Source organism: Cuculus canorus, chromosome 4 (assembly GCF_017976375.1).
Source record: "Cuculus canorus isolate bCucCan1 chromosome 4, bCucCan1.pri, whole genome shotgun sequence".
Lineage (NCBI taxonomy): Eukaryota > Metazoa > Chordata > Aves > Cuculiformes > Cuculidae > Cuculus > Cuculus canorus.
Window position 1 is genome coordinate 31,443,936 of NC_071404.1, and position 14,224 is coordinate 31,458,159.

The following is a 14,224-nucleotide window of genomic DNA, read 5'->3' on the forward strand; positions in this document are numbered from 1 at the left end:
TTTCTACTCACAGGACAGAGTAGGGTTTCTTTCCAGCCACCAGAGTAAACTGAACTTCCAGTCTCTTAGATTGGAAACTTGGACCTGAAAACAGGAATAGACAGTCTCATATTGTCCCAGGAGAAACCTGAGAATATGATTTCTTCTGCTACCAGATGAATCTCTCCTAATTGATCTCAAAATCTAGCTTCCATGCAATTAAATCTAAATAAAAGTCTCTTACTTATAATTTAGTATAGTAGAAGATGTAATCTTATAAATACATCTATAAATACACAAAAAGAATATATTCGAATGCAAATTAAAAAGTTGACATTTAAGATGGAAAATACAATATGCAGATGCATTTTGTCTGCAATTAAAGCTATGCTGAGCTGCTGAAAGAAATTTTAAATAAAATAAGCTTTCAAGATTCTAGATTTTCTTTAAACATCTTAATCTTAGGTTACACCTACAGCCTGAGGCGTGAGAATCAAGGCTTTCTTATTGTGTCTCCAGAGACAAAATAAAATTTGTAATTTGTGATTAATTTTGTACTTGGCATTCATTTTCATCAGGACAAACAAAAAATAAGAAAAAAGGAGTTGAAAAGTAGAACTGCAGAGTTTAACCTGAAAACTCAAGACCTGAAACTGAAGATTTTTGCAGAGCTATTAGTGTAACATGCTGGCTAATATCCATCACCAAATATCAGTTAGAGAAAAAAGCAGATACACATAGCATGTGGTTAATGGAAAGTCTTTAATTGCTGTCATAGACAGGTCCCTAGGGAACAGAAAATTCCACATTTCCCCTTTTGATGGCTAAAACCTTTCAATAGTTGCAGAATTATTGCTCTGTAACAGGTGGGAATCATGTAAAACCCTATTAAGCAGTTCTGTTTCTCTTTTAAATAGTTAGTCCTTAATGTGGAGACACGCTGGTCAGATCCATGCACAGACGCGTTCCTACGGTGCCAAAGGCCTCATGTGGAAGATAATGATAAATCCCTATTGACTTCAGCAGCAGCATATCTCTATCTCTAGCACTGAAGCCCAAGACAAATATAATTTTTTTATTGCTTTCCCCACCTCCTTCTCCATCAGTACCACCCTCTCCGTCACTGACTGAAGAATAGTCCTGAGAGTGGGCATTCAGCCTTTAAAATCAATAACCAGCACCTTTAGCACCTGGCAGCTGCTGTTACCCTTTAGTGGCTGAAGTGGCCTCTCAATCATGGAGTAATTTGCATCCCTAACAACTAACTCCACCTAATGCCATACCAGTATTATTTACTGAGCTGCTAGATTAAAATCTTGATGTGTCTTGTCATATTGGTGAGAGCCTATGGCAATGAATGAAGTCAAGCCCTGAAGTTAGCTCTTGGGTGGTTATGAAGTCTAGGCAGCTTTGGAATTTTTTTATTTTATTTTCTAAAATGCACCAAACATTTGGAGCAGCATCAGAACCCACATGAAATTCCAACAAACTTCCTTTAAGCAGCGGAACTGGGAAGCATTCAACCACACCAACCAAGCAAAATTCACATGTTCATTGTGTACTGACATAGACTAACAAAAGAAAACTCTGAAAAAGGGTAAGTCTGTAAAACCAGCTGGTCAAGATGTGAAAGATGACATAAAATCAACACCATCAGGGCAAATCTTGCCCCATTCGCAATTTAGAAACTAAAATCATGTCCTGTCTGTAGCATTTGAGATGTCTGCAGAGTTTAGGATCAGAACTGAAGGATTAAAATCTATTTCAGAGCTGTTTTATGAGCATTAAGAGAATTCTCTGGGAATGGCAATATATCACGAAGGACTAGGATAGGAGATACAAGAAGCAACACTCATTCACACACTTCAGATAGCCTGCAAACACAGTAAAGTATTAGCTTTCATGTTATATACTGGTGGTGCTCTCCAAAGCAGTGAGAATCAGTCTCCCCATTTCATTCTCATTTTTCCCAGGCTGTGCTCAAGACCTTCTCACAGAACTGTAGCCTCTTTAATCAAGACTGCCACTATTTCTCTGCCTCACTTCACTTCTATCTCCGTTTCTATCATATTGTTCCTTCTGGCTGTCATCCAAATTTGTCCCACAAGACTTCTTTTCCCCTTGCCTACCTTTACTCCCTGAGGCTATGTTTACATGAGGTAGTAGATTTGTAGGGTGAAGCAGACTTGAAGTCCACCCTATGCACATTTTATATGTATATTTCACTACTGGAGCAAGTATGTGACTTCAAACAAAGGTATATACTTCCTGATTTGAAATCTGTCATCTTCTCTTCGCTGGAGTCTCCTAGAATATGAAGCAGTCTTTTACCATGACGTGCTTTTGACTAGAAAGCACACCACTAGTAAGTCACACTGAAATAAATTATGTCCCTACACATCTTTTTGAAATGCATTTACTACTTGTCCTTTAGTTTATTTTCTTTATTAAAAGCACCATAATGTATTTGCTACTTCTGAAGTTGAGAACTCCCCAGAAAAAGCACCACTTTTGATTTTATTTTTATATTTTTACATGAATAACAGGTCTAAGGTGATGAACAATTTAGTAATCACAGTAAAATATTTTTTAAAAAGTCATAAATGAAAATGTATTTTTATTTTGTAATAGAATATTTACACATGTGAAAAAGTAGGCCAGTATTAGCTTATGATTCCAGCTCAATTTTATTCTTAAACATGCCTGTCATTGGTAATGTGTCTCCTTTTGTGTTCCTGTCAGATCTTTCCCATCCCAGCCTTACTGGAAAAAAAATCCCTCTTTTCCCACTCTTCAATTCAGCTAAATAATTTTTTTCTTCACTGTCTACTCTTGTCTACTCTTCTTGCTTACTCTAGTAGCATTCATACCTCCACAGTAACCCTTCTCTTTCATTTCCTATGCAGGTTCCTCAACAAAAGCCTGTGAAGGAAAATAGGTGCATTACAGATTAAGGAGGTTACCATTGATATGTCCAACTGGTATATTTAAAATAACTCATACTAAAGAAAAAAAGGGATCCTACCTCCCTACATCATGTAGGAGGTTCACATGTAAATTCTTGACAAAGTCTAGTTTAGACTTTTCATGTGTCTCTAAATTAAAGCTTCAAGTGCTCAAATAGTTGTAAGGCTTTACATTTTATACTCTAAATAGCAGTAATGATTGTTCAAGAGGGCTTTATTTCTAAGCCTAATAAGAGTGAAATATGATTGATGCTGTATGTTTACTAAACATATTTTTCCCTTCAAAATCAACATAGCTGCAGATATATATGGATGGACATAAATATCTGTATGTTCTGTCCATCATATCTTAAGGCACTCAGTAGTTATATACTTGTGTTACTTAACTCCAAATCACTGTGTTTTCAAGCAGAAAATCTGAAAATAATACTAATTTTCTCCAACACCTATGTTTTTTTCTCTACTTTTTTATGCCTGTGTAGTTGCACTACACTGCAATATTAATTCATAGCAAGTTTGAAGTTTGGAAGAGATGTTTATGCCAACTTGCACCACCTTTAAGGCAGATGATGCTCCTCCCTTATGCATTGCAGAAATATAATTTTCAGTTAATAATTCTGCTAATTTTCAAGGAAAATAATGATAAAGTTAGTTTATTTGAACGGCTTGTAAAGGCTACTACATTTATTTATGGATTTTCCACAGCATAAAAAATATCTGCGTCCTATTTTGACACTTGAGCCATTTTTCAATATCACTTAAACAACACCTTTTAAACCAAATAAAATTAGGTCAAAAGATAAAAAAAATTAGATGTAGTCATCTAAACTTTGCTGAGCCTGTTCTCCCACTACAGACTGATGAAGAAAGGTGAAAATGTTTGGTGAGAGCTTACCAGAACCTGAAACGCACACCTTCCTCTAATTAAATTTCAACATTGATAAGAGATTTACCACTAAAAGGGTGATTGATTTTACTGCTGCTCGGTTGCTTTGTACTTTTTATATATACATAAATACATACATCCACTCACTCCTTTATTCTGACTTTTTTCCCACACATTTTCTAAACCAAACAACCCCACTTTCCAAATGCACTGAAAAGTACTTGAGTATAACTTAAATCTTCTATGGTAACACATTCAAGGATCAGGAGACACAAAAGTAAAGGCTGAATTTTTAGGTTTGTAGTAGTGGCTATCGCAGCATTACTCTTTTTGGTCTCATACAGATACAATAGAATTGATATCTTCCAGTTCACTAGAGACATGGAAATAATAATCCCCTGCTAAATCTATTTAGTTTTTAAATCTTTTTACAAGTAAATTGAGAAATTAACATTTAATTAATCAATTTAATTAATAGAGGAATCACAGGAGGCAAAGACAGACTGGGAGATCAAAGAAGCACCCACTGCAGAAAAAGATCAGGTACAAGACCATACAAGGAACTGAAAGGTGCACAAGTCCATGGGACCTGATGAGATGCACCTGTGGGTCCTGAGGGAACTGGTGGATAAAGTCGCTAAGAAACTATCCATCATATTTGAGAAGTCATGGCAGTCTGGTGAAGTTCCTACTGACTGAAAATGGGAAAACATAACTCCTATTTAGAAAAAAAAAAAAAAAGGAAACGGGAAGATCCAGGGAGCTACAGGCCAGTCAGTCTCACTTCTGTGCCTAGCAAGAACATGAAAAACATCCTCCTGGAAACTCTGCTGAGGCACATTGGAAATAGGGACACTGCTGACAGCCACTGTGGCTTCACTAAGGGCAAATTGTGTCTGATGAACTTGGTGGCCTCCTACGGTGGGGCTACAGCATTAGAGGATGAGGGAAGAATAAACAGCATCATCTGCACCTGGATTTGTGCAAAGCATTTGGCACTGTCACACATGACATTCCTCTCTCTAAATTGGAGAGACACAGATTTGACAGATGGCCCACTTGGTGGATAAGGAATTGGCAGGATTGTCACACTCAAAGACTTTTGATCAACGGCTCAATGTCCAAGTGGTGACCAGTGACAAGTGGCATTCTGTAGGGGTCAATACTGGGACCAGTGTGATTTAACATCTTTCTTGGAGATATGGACAGTGGCATTGAGAGCATCCTCAGCAATTATGCTGATGACACCAAGCTGTGGAGCACAGTCAACACACAGGGGGAAGGGATGCCATCCAGAGTGATCCTGACAGGCTTGAGGCATGGGCCTGTGCAAAACTCATGAAGTTCAACAAGGCCAAGTGCAAGGTCCTGCACCTGGGTCAGTGAAATCCCAAGCACAAACACAGACTGGGCAGAGACTGGATTAAGAGTAGCATTGAAGAGAAGGACTTGGGGGTGCTAGTGGATGAGAAATTCAACATCAGCTGACAATGTGTGCTTGCAGTCCAGAAAGCAAATCGTACCCTGTGCTGCATCAAAGGTGTGACCAGCAGGTCAAGGGAGGTGATTCTGTCTCGGTGATTCTGCTCTTGCGAGACCTCACCTGAAGTACTGCATTCAGTTCTGTAGTACTCAGCACAGTAAGGGCATGGGTCTGGTAAAGCAAGTCCAGAGGAAGGCTACAAAGATGATCAGGGGCTGGAGCACCTCTCAAACAAGGACAGACTGAAAGTTGGGCTTCTTTAGCCTGGAGAAGAGAAGGCTCCAGAGAGACGTTATAGCAGCCTTCAAGTACTTAAAAGGGGACCTACAAGAAAGATGGGGAGAGGCTTTTTAGCAGGGAGGGGTAGTGGTAATGGGAGGGAGAGGGGTAATGGTTTTAAGCTGAAAATGTGTAGATTTAAATTAAACATTAGGGGAAAAAAAATTACTGTAAGGATGGTGAGGCCCTGGAACAGGTTGTCCAGAGATGTCATGAATATCCCTGGAGGTGTTCAGGGCTAGGTTGAATGAGGCTTTGAGCAACCTGATCCCGTGAAAGGTGTCCTTGCCTATGGCAGGGGTGGTGGAACTAGATGATCTTTAGGGTCCCTTCCAACCCAAACCATCCTATGATTCTATGTACAACATTCCATGATCCTTTTGTTCTTTTTTCCCTCCAAACATGGAAAACCATTTTTTCTTGCCCCTCCCAAAAACCAGTATCACTGTCTAAATATTTGTCAAGCCTGGCTGACTGGAATGAATTTTGAACACAAAATGCTTTTGGCTCTCGTGGTACAAGAGTGGCTTTCTGCAGTCACCAACTTTCTGGAAGCACTTGAAAGGTATTGCTTTTTTTTTGATTGCAGCTTGTGCGATAAATATGCCAATTAATTGCAGAAACTTGCAAGCCAATCTTCAAACTGATGCCATATATAACCTATCATTGCTTAATAGTACTTTGGCTCAACTCAGATAAGACTCTTTAAAGTCTTCTTCCCCAGTCACCAGAAGTTAGTAGTACCAACACCGTTTTGTTTTGAACAGACTGACTGGAGGGTCACAAGTGCCCTCCTCTGGATACTGGATGCTACCTCAGTTTATTCAAGGAATACAACAGATGACTGACTCATGACCAGGTGTCTAAGCCCCCCTGTGCTGAAGTGTTTTGCATTATGTATACTGTATGATAATGGAAAAAATTATTGAATTGTAAGCTTGCCGGAGTAAGTTACACAGACTAAAGAGCATCAGCCAAATAATTTAATAAGAAAATACAAGCTGTGTAATTTAGCAAAGCCCTACTGCAATTTATAGATAATTTCTCTGTGAATATGTTTCTTAACTCAGCACTGAAAATTGATCTCTAATCCTATCCTTTTCAAGGAGGATTTAGATTAAGAATACACCTTCTCCTTTTTCTTCCAACTCTGAAAAATGAGTTTCCCAATTGTTTCTCATATCAAGAAGGATAATCTATACATGAAAGAAACCATTAGAAGATCAAACCCCAAGCATTAGTATAGCTTATACCTAGCTACCAAGACACAATGAGGTAGACAAAGGTCCCCGATTCTCAGCTGTACTGGTAGCATTCACAATTCCAAAATGCATCAAACTACACCTATAAATAAGCATGTGCATAAAATTTAGGTACCTGCATCTGACAACCTGGGAATATACATTCACTTACCTTAAAGATTAATTTTAATGCTGTGCATTGCAGCACAATTTATATGTTAATGATTACATATCTATCCAAATGAACATTGCAGGCATAGCTTTCTGCTATAATCAGAAGCATATGGAAAGTTATGCACAAAATAGAAGCAAAATCAAGAAAGTTCTGTCCCGAAGCATTGACTATATTCCACTTCAGCTATCTAAGAAACAGTTTTCCATTCTGACAAACAAGCTAAGAACAACCAGGATGTTTATGTGAGCTTTGACCAAGTTCTCTCTTGTACTCCATGTGGCTTGTGTCTTTTATTAGATGAAATAATATGGAGGAACAAGTTACGAAACACATATAATCTGCGTTTTATTTTATTCAGCATAAGTACATATTATTCAGATTCAGCAGAGTACACATGCAGTGCAGCAACCCTTCTGAGATCCATTCACATTAGAAAAACCTCACATCCATATTCACCTTACAAAAGCAGACTTTAACTTTCTCTGTTGAAGAACTGAACATCCAAAAACCAAAAGGAAAAGTGTGGAAACCAAATTTGGAATTAGATAGATCCGCTTTTTTTTTTTTTTTTTTTTTCCTGAGGTAAGAGTCTGGAAATTAACATACAAACAGAAAATAAGTTCTTTCCACCACTAAGTGATGCAAGAAAGACATCCACTGCTACTGTTTCCCAAGATTTCAAGTGTTGGGACTCTATTGCACAGTAGGATAAACACATTTAAGTCTTACGTAAAGTATACTTCGATGTTTTTAAATGTCTCCAGCTAGATTTTATTTTCTCACTTCTGCCAAACAGCAGAAGTAGCTCTCAGACCTACTGTTAATGCAAGTCACAACTGGTTCATAGATAGGAAGCAGAGCTGGGAGGAAAAGAAAGATCCAGCCACCTGAGAGGTAACTTTCATCTTGAACTGCACTTAATTTGAGAAAAATCTTGGACCTAGCACAAAACACTGCATTAAGCAGACATGTCATGCAAAAAGTAAACAAAACTAACAACAGAGGCTGCATAAAAAAACATAATAGTAATGGTTGCCAAATTGGAAATTTAAATGAAAATAATCCAATAACCAGCAAAGGAACCAAACGTTAGAGCAAAAAGTTCAAAGCAGTATTCAGATTCGACAGCACAGGGGCGTTTCAAGCTGGTATTTTTCTATCAAAATTTGCTGATAAATGTGAATACGTTTTTGAAGAATGAATCAGAAAAGAATCTGCGTATCTCCTGCCTGAGCCTGAAAGTCCATGCAAATATACTCTAACAACAGATCAATCTTTTGTTTTCCTCTTATTGCATTGGCTATGCAAGTTTATGTTGCTGTCTGTAGGTGCGTGGAAAAGTTGAAGTATAGGTGATGGTTGAAAGCAAAGAAGCACTTGCCATTGTAGACATGATGGCAAGCGTGGAAACACTGGCCCACAGCTGGGTACAAACACTAGCGAGGAAAACACCGAGGCACTTGCTGTCTTCCTCTTGCCTGGCACACAGACCTACTTGCAGACACATGGCACTTATTGGTCAGGACTTGTATACAATGATTTTCTTGTTATCCCAACATTGGCTGCACTTTTAATACAAAGATTCCACAATTATCTAAGCTTTAATGATTTTTCGCCACATATGCAAGTTTGTGGCCTCTCATATCAAACAGCTTGCTCATATTTTTAAGTTTGATTTGACTTTATTGGTCTGTATTGCTTCTCGGTACATCTTTGTCTGAGGAAACTCATTAATATGCTGGTTACATCCTTTGCTATTCACTAATGAAAATGTTAAATTAGATCAGACATAAAATTGATCTCTGTGACACCCCACTACACACTTCTCTCTATTCACATCCCAGCTCAATACGCTGTTGCTTATCATTATCTTTTGTTTACAGTTTTTTGGACAGTTTTCGGTCCCTGTGCTATTCAAGCCAATTTTCAGTAATTTTTCTATGAGACTTTGCAAACCACAATTTTATTAGATTTGTGCTATCACAATTACTTCATTAAATTCTACATGCATTAAGCTTCCTATATTCCTACATTCCCTTTGTCAGTTATTTATTAGACGATTTTAAAATTATGCGTAGCTGATATTCTTTGTTCTTTCCCTATTCTATTTCTCAGTAAGCTTTGAGTGTTTGTGAAAGCAGTGCTCGTTTCAGTATATTTCTAAGACTTAAAAGTTAGGACTCCTGCACAGTGCTGTAAATTTTAGAATCATGTTTTCTATCAGCAGCACACTTACCTCAGTGGCAGCTTCTCAGTTCTCCATGACTTTTCATAAATCACTGTATATGGTGTGATAACCATCCTTTAGATCCTGGGAATGTATATGTTTAGAATAGCCAATCTGTACTTTTCTCCTCTGGGATGTTTTCTTACCAGTTCTAATTTGCTTCATTTCTACATCCCCATATACAAAACCCTGTATTTGCAACAGCCTTTATTCATCCTGGAATGTGCTAAGGCCTTTCACTTCTATCTCTTATCTTTCACTGGTTCCATGCTGCAATTAATAGAGATATTTTTCCTTCCTCTCTACAGAAGCAAACAAAAAATTACTGGGTTTATATACAGTTGTTTAAACTGTATATAGTTTAAAAATCCACTGACATACAGCACAAATCATGCAGCACAACTCTGAAAAGAAGTCTTTTGACTGGCCCATTTTTAAACACAAAACTACAAATTCAGAAAAATTTCTGAATTACTATAGTTAATTTATAAACCCTTTAAGAAACGTTAATCAAATATCTAAGGAAAGATGTACTCCTTTTGTTTAACTATATATTAAACATCAACTATATGTAACCAATATTTTGAACTTTAATACCAGGGTTACATTATTTGTTATTTTGGAGTTGGCTGGACTGATTAATTTTCAGGATGTGGAAAAAGTAATACTTGCGCAACAAATACCATACACATCCTCAAATAAAAATTAATTGCAGCAAGATCTAATTTTATTTGTGACCTTTCAGAGAATAGTATCAAGTTCCTGACACCGTAGGACTGATTCACTGTGTAATATGCAAGCAATTATGTAGCTGATATGTCTTTGAAAGGCAGAACTCAGTAAAGGGGTATATCCTGTATACACCTAGGTATCCAGCATATATTTCACAAAGGACTTAAGCCAGTGGATCTTTCTATGGATTATAATTACCATTTAGTATTTCATAAAATGCTGCTAACTGTAGAATTTTAAACAGATCCATACAAAAAAATTCACTGCTGCTGCATTGTAAAGACACAAGACAAAAAGCACAAACATTTTGTTTTCTATATACAGCAAAAAGACCAAAGCCAAGGAGAGGAAAAACCGGAATGTAGAATTATTTTCAAAATAATTTTTTACTCTGTGAATAACAATGTCTATTTCAGCTACCTAAGATGTAGCTGTTTAGTCCAAGATGGCCATTTGACTAACTTTATGCTCAAAAGAAATTCATTCTTGGCTGAGGGACAGAACAATGGCAGGTGCCCAAATGCAAGCCACTCATGCCATTTTAGGTCTTTGTACAGGGCTGTCAGATATAACGGGGCAAAAGGTAAGTCTGCACTCTCCTGGAGTAGCAGATAAAGCCATATAAGCAGCCTCAAGACATTAGAATGGCAGTAGACCTTTTTGTATCAAAAGCAGATACTAGATCTCGAGGTCAAACTAGATGCCTTTATTTACATGGCTACAGACAGGTGAAAGCAATTTTATTCCATATGTTTATGTAAGCAAAACAGCAGAAGAATCTAACATAAGTTTGAACACAGATGCAGTAATAATTAGAATGTAATTTTGAATGTGAGTGTATAAAAACTTGTAGAAAATGTACCATATTGTTGCATGAAAGTCCTGCTTTAGGGAGCCTAAGGGTAGATTTAAAACTACATTCTGGCAACACGCTTCAACGTACTCATACAGTGTATACTCTCTTAGCTAAAACGCTAGTTTAATTCTAGAAATTTCCTTCATTCTTTTGAGCTCAGTTGAGCTTTGGAAGCTTAGCTTGAATACAGTTACCATTTAAAACTATTAAAAAGAAATTATGCATTTCTATGGGAGCTCCCATAAAAGGATATTTTCTCTTCAGGGAAGCTTATACATGAGTAGAGGATCTACAATTAGATTAATGAAATGTAAATTTTGCATATTTACATTTCTGAATTCCTTTTTCTCATATTTTAATTAAATTCTTTTTCTCCTCAGTTTGCTTTCATTATGATCAGTTTGACATGCATCTGACAGTAGTTGATTTACATTTTAAGCTGTTTATAATCCCACCCTCAACTATCAACTTTGGAGCTAGGAAAAGGTAATCTCTTTGGAGCAAGGAAAAGGTATTCCTGTCGTTACAGGCAGAACCGGGAGTACTGTAGGAGCTACCAAAGCACACAGTAATAGTGACAAGAATAATAACTTAACCTGAACTATTTTCTCTTACCTGCTCTTCAGAATCTATTCACCGATCTAACATTAGCACTTCAGTAACATCCACCAATGAGCTGCCAAAATATTTAACTTAAGAATTGACAAACATGTCTTGGCTGCACACATTTAAGTATTAAAAATCTCAAAAGCAAACCATATGCTGCCTATGTGCATTTTATATACACAGACATGAAGCCTCATTATGTGCGTTACCATCAGCCTAAAAGTGTTTCTTACGCTTAATAAAGTTTTGGCCAGAAAAATCAGTACTGCATAAAATCAGTCTCCTGTATTCATACACACACAAGATTTCAAATAAGAGATAGCATCAAAAGACCTCAAAATTTCCACAGAGCCAATAACAAGCAACATCAGGAAAAGACAGAAACATATAACCAAAAAAATAGCAAAAGTGATTTTTTTTTTTATTTACCAGCTACGGTGTGCAAGAGACTAATGCAAAGCAATATAATCATTGACTGTATAGAGCACTTAAATAAAGAAACATAGAAACTTAGACCCGCAGTCAAGACTCGGGCCCAAGAAAATGTCTTTTTCTTGGAAAATGCCCTAAAAGAGCTTTTCAGGTTTTTTAATGTTACCATTTACTACCACCAATTGCATCTGCATACTATATAAAGGCCCGGTATGGTGAAAAAGAAAATGTAAATAAGAAATTAGAAATCTGTTTTGCTTACAAATTGAAGTGGCATACATGACAATTGCAGTAGGGTGGTTTTATGTGTTTGACACTTGGGCCTTAAGCTCCATACATTAGAAGAACATTTTTAATGTGTTTAATAGAAATACACATGCATGTGAACATAAGAAACACAACTGCTACACAAACAATACAATATTTATTTCCTATAATTAATCCCACAAGAAGAAGAGAATCCTATGGGTATGTTCACACAGAATTGGAAACCCATTCTCATTTCTACCATAGGGACCTTTCTTGAAAAAAAAAAAAAAAATTCTTTTGCACAGGAATTCCTTGTACAAACTCAGCCCGTCTGCAGAACACAGTAGGTGCCAATAGCTAGTGTCTTTGAGGCATATCAGTGAAAACATCAGCAATTCCATCAGGGTAGAATCCATAGTCCCAAACTTTGGTAGCGTTCTTGGAGTGAGACTGGGCTGTTTGCCACATCAGGTCTTGTTTCAAAGTCATGTTATTCCGTTATGCAAATATCAACTTCTAACAAGGCTTTAGTCATCTACCAAACCTTAGGAAAACAAAAGAAATCTTCTGAACAACAAACTAAGACATATCCCTTCAACTTTGCATATGGAAAGAACAGGTCTGCAGAGAAACAATCAGCACAGCTACTGTAAAGAGAAATTCTGCTTTCAAACATCCTACAGATCTCATCAGCTATCAGTAAGCAGATATTTAAGGGAATCAAAGGGCAAAAAACTTACTTGTTTCTTTAAGAAGCCTCTCACAAGTTTTCACATCAGAGATTAGCAGAGAAACTCAGTTACCACTGGATTGAACGAAAGGCTGGAAAAACACAACTGTTCAAAAAGCAGGAAGCAAAAGGCAGGGCTTAATTTTCCACTACTACAGAGATGAGTCAGTACGACAGCCCACCATGAATCACTGCTTGGAACAGTTTTATTCAACATCAGTGACTTGCAGAGGAGGTGGTTTAAAGGGTGAACACACAGTAGGCATATGATACTAAACTTTTCACATTGACAAGTAAGGATATCCTCACAAATTGAGCATGCAAAAGACAGCAGATGAGTTTTCAATCTCATAAACAGGTAGAAACAATAATCTAAACCATCTATAACAAATTGAGAACTGAAAGTGACATAGTAAACAGTTCCTAAACTCATCACTGGTGTTTCTCTGATGCTATCAACTCAATATACACCAGCACTCAAAGAGAAGCAACTAAGCATTGGTTATACCTCAGAAAAGGTATTAAGAACAAGGCAGAGGGACCATCAACATAAGGTCCCTCCAGAAAACCTTAGCAAGCCCACATCCTGAGCGGCACACGCAACTCCACATCTTGGAAAGCGCTCAGCTGAGTTAGACTCAAAGTACAGGGGACTCTAATGAAGAGCAGACAATAGCAACTACAACGATTAAAGGCTTGCAGCAGCTGCTGCACTGTAATGAAAGATTAAGAAGGATAAGGCTCCTTACTTTGGAGACAATACTACAAAAGGAATATGATTTGGTTTCAGAAACTTCTAAATGCAGTGAATAAGTAAGTGCAGAACTATTACTTAATAAAATTCACAGTACTAGAACTAAGAACCACTTGATAAAGCTAGCAAGACACAGTTTTAAAGCAGGTAAAATAAACCACCATGCAGAGACAATAGTCTTCTCTATAATTTGTTGTAACATCTCAAGGTTGCAGAGGCAAATAGTACCATTACACAATAAAAAACAGACTAAAAATAAAAAACCACAATCAACAGGTGCAGAAAGGGAAATTAAAAGGCATAAGCAAGACCTTCCTTGCCAACACCCCTAAAACATCCACTCTAAAACAACAAAGAACTGAAGAAGGGAAAGTAGAGCGCAGAAAACTGCAAAGATTGGGTACTATCCCTAAATAGCACTTCCCATTGCTCTGAGCTGGAGAATACTAAGCTGGATGGCCCATTGCACTGACTCAGCTGGGCCTTCTTATACCATAATGTTCTTAATTTACTTTATCTTTTACCTCCAAGAAATTAAATTTGTTTTAAGTATGAAAATGCAATTATTAATAAAAGCAAACACATGTTTATCAGGCAGCATATTGACTCAGTTAAGGTAATATACAGTA

At 37.2% G+C, this 14,224-nt stretch overlaps 1 protein-coding gene across 1 annotated transcript in view; it reads right to left on the reverse strand.

The window, feature by feature from the left end:
* Positions 1-14,019, reverse strand: part of SGCZ (sarcoglycan zeta) — a 413,634-nt gene extending 399,615 nt beyond the window's left edge. The window contains exon 1 of the mRNA XM_009569840.2: positions 12,852-14,019. The gene's annotated coding sequence lies outside the window, so the exon portion shown is untranslated. The remainder of the gene's footprint in view (positions 1-12,851) is intronic.
* Between the last annotated feature and the right edge of the window lie 205 nt (positions 14,020-14,224).